General features: G+C 43.8%; 1 long non-coding RNA gene across 2 annotated transcripts in view; it reads left to right on the forward strand.

Annotated features, from left to right (window-relative positions):
* Positions 1–2,223, forward strand: part of LOC140608761 (uncharacterized) — a 56,294-nt gene extending 54,071 nt beyond the window's left edge. For both annotated transcript variants that reach the window (XR_012010739.1, XR_012010740.1), the window contains one exon: positions 2,087–2,223. This is a non-coding gene — a long non-coding RNA (uncharacterized lncRNA). The remainder of the gene's footprint in view (positions 1–2,086) is intronic.
* Positions 2,224–6,000: the final 3,777 nt, after the last annotated feature.

Consider the following 6,000-nt stretch of genomic DNA (forward strand, 5'->3'; position numbering starts at 1 on the left):
AAAGTGGAGTCAAAGAAAAGTTCAAAGTGGCATGTACTGACTTAGGGAGACATTTATGAACAGTTTGGAGACACATAAGATCACAGGAAATGTCACTTGAGAAGTGTTGATAGAGATCTCCCAGTAGAAATGCATGATTTCTTCAGAATTTATATTTGTAACTAAACCCTTGTGGTTGCAAGCCATTCACTGGTTAGATATGCAGAATAATCGATATTTGGAAGAAGAATATAAAAAAAGATGAAGGAAATGCAAGTGCCTTTTCAAGAATCTTCTGTTTTGTTCATGTTTAATGAGTGCTCTTTCATGGGAATTCAGCAGCACGCCGAGGTTAGGGGCTGTATGGGATTTATCTCAGATTTCCTCATCTACCACGCAGAAACTGATACAGAACCAACTGTTGTTGGATGAACTTTTAATATTTAGGACCTTAGGAGCAGGTTTTAAGTGACTACTAGGTTTGATATTCTTTTTTTGCACATTGGAGAACTGAGACCCAGAGAGAGTAACTCGTTTGTTTGAAACTATTGGAAAACCAGTGACAGCACTGGGAATTAAATACATAATTTCTACTCCTGGTCAGTCACTTGTAGGAAATGATTAGCCTGATTTTCCTTTCCGGCAGATTTGGGTCACACCCACAGCCAACTTTTCCATTAGGCCCAATGCCCACAGCTCATGACACTTTTAGGGGCCCACAGAAAAGTTTTAATCTCTTTTAAAATCTGAAGAAAATCTATAAAATAAAATTTTAAAATTTAAGTTTAAATTAAATCCAGTCATTTTATTTAAATTAAATAAAAGGTAAATTTCTTTTAAAATCTGAAGAAAAAAGTTGTATCAACGCAGTCATAAAATGTCATCTTTAGGGATCCCTGGGTGGCGCAGCGGTTTGGCACCTGCCTTTGGCCCAGGGCGCAATCCTGGAGACCCGTGATCGAATCCCGTGTCAGGCTCCCTGCTTCTCCCTCTGCCTGTGTCTCTGCCTCTCTCTCTCTCTCTCTGTGTGTGTGACTATCATGAATAAATAAATAAAATCTAAAAAAAAAAAAGTCATCTTTAGTAACTTTCTAATGGAGGAGGGGGCCCACGAGAGTCATAACACCGCCCTGATAGCAGCTCCCCTCCTACTGCAAATGTGAGGAGACACACTGGCATATGCTCTCAGGACAACAGAAACCACCATCAATGTAAGACAGGAGGACAATTTTCAAAATAAGGTCTTTCAGTCATAGCTTCTCTACAGCCCTCTTTTAAAGGTTAAGCTCAGGGCACCTGGGTGGCTCAGGGGCTGAGCATCTGCTTTTGGCTTAGGTCATGATCCCAGGATCCTGAGATCGAGTCCCACATCAGGCTCCCTGAGGAGCCTGTTTCTCCCTCTGCCTGTGTCTCTGCCTCTCTCTGTCTCTTAAGAATAAATAAATAAAATCTTCAAAAAAAAAGTTAGACCTCACAGAGGTCTAATTTACATACAGTTAAATCCACTCTTTTGCTGTATAGCTCTATGAGTTTTGACAACTTCATATAGTTATAAACCCATCACCACTATCACGATAAAGACTATTTCTACCATCCTGTAACGTTTGCCTGAAAAACCAAAATAATAGAATTGCCTTTCTCAGAGTGAGAGAAGAGCTACAGTCCAAGGGTTTGAATTTAGACATGTTAAGTTTGAGATACTTACTAGACATCCAAAGAAGGAGGAGAACTGAGTAGGCAGTTGGATAAACAGATGTGGAGTTTGGGGGAGAGGTCTTGGGTGGGAGGTGTACATTTATTAAGAGTCAGGATGTAGAGGATATTTGAGGTCACAAGAAGGGATGGGAGCGCCTAGCAAGTGAGTACAGTCACAGAATAGGAGAGGCTCAGAGACTGATCCTAAGGCCCACGAGTGATTAGAGGGACCAGCCAAGCAGATGGAAATAACAGACCTTAATTAGTAGGGCTCTTCATTCAAAGGTCTTAAGGGTTAAATGAACATATGGAAAGTACTTAGAAGCACCTAGAAAGTGCTTAGTAAGTGAGAGCCTTATTTATTTATTTATTTATTTATTTATTTATTTATTTATTTACCTGATCCCCTAAGGCTCAGTGGTTGAGCGCCTGCCTCCGGCCCGGGGAGTGATCCTGGAGACCTGGGATGGAGTCCCGCATCGAGCTCCCTGCATGGAACTGGCTTCTCCCTCTGCCTGTGTCTCTGCCTCTCTCTCTCTCTCTCTCCTCTCATGAATAAATAAATAAAATATTTTTAAAAGATTACAAGATTCATTAATTCTACAAATGTGTACTGAGTACCCACTGTGTGCTATAAACATTGATCTGGGTGCTGGGGAAATGGCAGTGAGAAAATAGACAAAATTCTTTGCTCTCTAGTGAGAAGAGGGCAGAAGGGCCAATGACAAAATAAATAGGTAAAATATATAGTATATCAGATGGAGGAGACTCACAACTGAACATTAAGTGCCACGGTCAGGGGTAGGGTGGGACCATTTGAAATCTTACGTTCCTGAGAGGCATCACTGATGTGACTTTTGAAGGTGAGGGAGAAGAGTGAATGGGGAAACAGAATTTCTGGCAGAGGGAAGAGCATGTGCAAAGGCCCTGAGGTGGAAGCCTGGTTGATGTGCCCAAGGAGACAGAGTAACTTGAATAGCAGCAGAAGAAAGAGCAGGCTGGGAGGTCAAGGTGGAGGCCCTGCAGATCATGTGGGGCCTTGTAAGTCATTTCATGACTTCGGCTTTTATTCCAGCGAGAAAGGAGTACTCCATGGAGGCTGCATTGATATCTCTATCTTCTTATAATCTTTGTCCTATGCCAACTTGTCCTGTGAGGACACCCAGATAGAAGCACACTCGTTATATTCAAGGTCTCAACAAGCAAGAGAGTATGATTTGGAAAGACTTAACCTTAGGAAGTTTAAAATTCATTCATTCCTCCATTCCACAAGCATTTATTGGTCCCAGAAGATAAAAACAGGCCTCACAACACCGATACACGTAACAGCACTGAGACGGAAATGTGTAGTATTTACAACAGTTACAGGGCCATGTCCTGGATTAACATCAATTTAAAGAAGTCCTGCCCACGCGGGAATTCCAGCAGCCTCATCTTACAGATGAGGAAACTGAAGCCAGAAATGTTAGGCTCCTTTCCCAAGGTCAGATGCTGCGGAAAGTGGCGCTAGTATTTTCTTTGCCACCAAGGGATCTTACAAAGCACGAGATGCCTCCTCTTTTCTTTCTGTACCTCCATTAGCACCAGATACGGTGTTGGGTAAAATAATAACAGTCCAACTACAAAAGTGTAGGCAGATTCTCATGATGTTCTGCTGTTAAATAAAAAAGCCCCAGTGAATAGGCCAGCCTTTCCCTCTTCCCTTTGCCTGTATCAAATGCGGGAAGTGCTCTCTGCAGAAATTCAACCCCATTGTCCCCGGCACAGTGACCCATTCAGTCGCCTGGGCTGGTGCAACAAAGGAGCATCCCATGCCACCGCCAGCATCGCGCGGAGAGGCTGGTCAGCCTGGGACAGGGGATTTGATTCACCGGCTTCATTTGTTATATCCTGAAAATGAAAAGATTAGAATAAATGATCTCTGAGGTCACTTTCAGTTTGAGAATTTTAGATTCTGATGGGACAGTAGCTGGAGATTTGTGCGCACAGGAGACACAGATGGAGGAAAATGTGCCCCCTCTATTCTTGCTTTGTTTTCTAGGGGGCTAAAGCTCATACCAGAAATGTAAATGACCTGTGTCTTCTGACCCTTTCAAAAATCTCTTTCTCTTTCTAATTAACCTCTCTTCTTTTTAATGTCTTTTGTTTTCTCTGATTCACAGTCCACTTGGTGTTTCTAGAAACTTTGAAAAGGCTTAGAGTCAACCTTTCTTGTAAATTGTCGAGCCAGGGTTGGGGGGGGGGGTGGTGGGCATGGGAAGAAAAAAGAAAAAGAAAAGTTCTTGTTTCCACATGTCCCAGCGTGGAGCAACATCTGTCCCCGATTGGGACAAAGCAAATTGAAAGGGACAGAGGAGTTCTCATGGCCTGGAAGAAAACAGAACTGGCAAAGCACAGAAGCCTCCCTTTGGCCAGCCTCACCATTGTGTTTCCCCCTCTTTGCCGTCCTCCCAAGGGCTGGACACCTGACACCTGCACCTGAGGTTCTCACGGCATTGACAGTGCAGTGGGAAGCCACGTCCCACTCCCCGGGGGCTTTCCCACTGCTTTCCCATGGACTGTCCATCCGGCGGCCTGGGAGGGCCGGTTGGCACGCAAACAGAATAAGGGAAGCCATGACAGCAGGTGCCAGGTGACATGCCTGCTCCCAGAGGCTTGGCCAGCCAGACTGTGAAACCAGAGACAGCCCAGCCGGGCACACAGAGCCTCTCATCCCCCTGGCTTCATGACATGCAGCTCAGAAGACTGTCTCTTCATCAAGTGAGCCTGGAAGGATGGATGCCATGGGCCTTGGCTCACTCCTTGCTTCTCCTTTCCCCTTTGTCTTCTTTCTTGGCTCTATCTCCCTCTTCCTTCCCATCCTCCTTTTCTCTCTCATACTATCCTCTCCTTTTTCCCTCCTTCCTACCCCCTCCCTTTCTTCCTCCTCCCCATTCCTCCAGGTCTTCCACCTGTCTCTGTTCCTCCTCTGCTCTCTCTCTCTCTCTCTCTCTCTCTCTTTCTCTCTCCCACTTCTGCATGTGGAGGCTTTACCCAAAAGTTGCTCAAGGACTTTCCAACTAGCTGCTGATACATCAGGTGCCCAGGTAGATGTACCTGTCTCTATGAATCCTCAACATAAACATGGAGCAGCGTTGCCCTAGAGGACTGGGAGAGGTGCGAGGCATTTTCTTTATGCCCATTCCTGCCAAGACTGTTTTTGGTTATCATGAGTCAGTTGGATTACTGTCTTTGGATTCTCTCTTTCTGATACCTGAGAGAGAAATTGGAGAGCTTTGTTTCAAGTATCGTGGTCAATCTGAAAGGAGACATTGTAGGATCATTAATTAAACCAGAACTAAATTTCACAGGAATTTAGAAAAATGGAGTGACCCGCTCACCTTCATTTCATTATATACCAAAGTCTTCTCTGAGACCCTTCTCATCACTCAGGTAGGGAGTCTCAGAAAACTTAGAGCCCCAGAGAAGTTCATCTATAAGGACTTTCCACATGACTGACAGTGAATCTCCATTCCAAGAAAAACCATGGTGGTAGGCTCCAGTGTTCTGCTTTCTTGACAAAAACACAATGAGGAAGACTTCCCTTTCCCCCATAGTGGGAGAAGAGGTGGTCATAAATATGTACTGGTAACTTAGCAGGGCTTGCATGATGCTGGTTGAGAGGAAGAGCCATTCCTGCTGTCTCCCAGGATGGGGCCAAAGGAATCAAGTTGTTGGCAGCCACACAGAATGGTGCTTCTCCATGCAGTCATAGAGAGATGGGCACTTAAGGCAAAGGCCCTTAGGTAAACATGATGGCAACTAGAATGTATGTAGTGTCCCTTTTCAACTGAGACCAGTCCCCTGGACCAATGAATATCAGGTTTATTTCAATGACCACTGTGACCTTGGACACTCCATCAGCACATCTGGATGGCAGTCTTCTGAGGTGACTCCAGTTCTATTTCTGTGGATTTCCATGAGGGGATTCTGATGTTTACATTTAATAAACTTTAATGACATTACATCAAGACAACCCAAAATTTGTTTTTGGTTGGTTATTCTGTGGTAAATGTTGACATTTAATTGAACTTAGCAGTCTTGAAAAACGCGACAATGGAGGTGGTATATTCTTTTTACTGTTGATAAAAAAAATGAACTTGACACAATTCTGGGACCTGAAATGTAAACACTCTTCCCATTTGAAAATGAAAGAATTAGGGGAAGAATAGTCTTAATGGAAACAGAAGTGGATCTTATAAATTCTATCGGTTTCAACTATGGAAATAGAAAGCCACATATCTAAAATGTGTATTGCTGTTCGACTTTTTAATTTATGAAATTTTC

The sequence above is a fragment of the Canis lupus genome, chromosome 18 (assembly GCF_048164855.1).
Source record: "Canis lupus baileyi chromosome 18, mCanLup2.hap1, whole genome shotgun sequence".
Classification (NCBI taxonomy): Eukaryota; Metazoa; Chordata; class Mammalia; order Carnivora; family Canidae; genus Canis; species Canis lupus.